Raw genomic sequence first — 1,359 nt, forward strand, 5'->3', positions numbered from 1 at the left:
GTAAAGTTTGGTGGAGGAGGAATAATGGTCTGAGGCTGTTTTTCATGGTTCGTGCCCCCTAGTTCTAGTGAAGAGAAATCTTAACGCTACAGTATAAAATTACATTCTAGACGATTCTGTGCTTCCAACTTTGTGGCAATTTTCTGTTTCAGCATGACAATGTCCCCGTGCACAAAGCAAGGTCCATACAGAAATGGCTTGTCGAGATCGGTGTGGATGAACTTGACTGGCCTGCACAGAGCCCTGACCTCAACCAATCGAACACATTTGGGATGAATTGGAACGCTGACTGCGAGCCAGGCCTAATCGCCCAACATCAGTGCCCGACCTCCCTAATGCTATTGTGGCTGAATGGAAGCAAGTCCACGCAGCAATGTTCCAACATCTAGTGGAAAGCCTTCCCAGAAGAGTGGAGGCTGTTATAGCAACAAAGGGGGGACCAATTCCATATAAATGGACATGATTTTGTAATGAGATGTTCGACTAGCAGGTGTCCACATACTTTTGGTCATGTAGTGTATAAAGCCTAATCTAAATCAAATCAAATTGTATTGGTCACAATGTCTGAGCGGTATAGACTAAGATACAGTAGAATAGTATAGAATACAGTATATACATATGAGATGAGTAATACATAGACTAAGATACAGTAGAATAGTATAGAATACAGTATATACATATGAGATGAGTAACGCATAGACTAAGATACAGTAGAATAGTATAGAATACAGTATATACATATGAGATGAGTAATACATAGACTAAGATACAGTAGAATAGTATAGAATACAGTATATACATATGAGATGAGTAATGCATAGACTAAGATACAGTAGAATAGTATAGAATACAGTATATACATATGAGATGAGTAATACATAGACTAAGATACAGTAGAATAGTATAGAATGCAGTATATACATATGAGATGAGTAATGCCAGATATTTATAGCCGAGGCCAGATACTTTTCACAACATTTCCAACAGAGACCATCAGGTTGGTCGGCATGATTAGTGATCATACTGTAGCTCAAACCTACTGTGACTGTTGAATGTCTGACGACGACCTAACTTTATAATAGTTCATAGCCTAACTACCAGAATCTGCCCGTCTTTCCTTCAAATCAACACATGTATCTGTCTTCTAATGCAGTGGTGTAAAGTACTGTAACGACCCTGGGTTTATAAGCGCGGAAATCGACTCTGCCGCTGGAGCATGCTTTTACGGCACAGTCGATAGCGCGCCGGACTTCGGGCTAGAAGGTCGAGGGTTCGAGACCTGCTCCCTGCCTGTTTCATTACATTGGTGTCGGAAGTGATCGGACCTCGCATCCACGACAGTGCGTGTGCTTGGCCGGT

This window comes from Salvelinus fontinalis, unplaced genomic scaffold (assembly GCF_029448725.1).
Source record: "Salvelinus fontinalis isolate EN_2023a unplaced genomic scaffold, ASM2944872v1 scaffold_0013, whole genome shotgun sequence".
NCBI lineage: Eukaryota > Metazoa > Chordata > Actinopteri > Salmoniformes > Salmonidae > Salvelinus > Salvelinus fontinalis.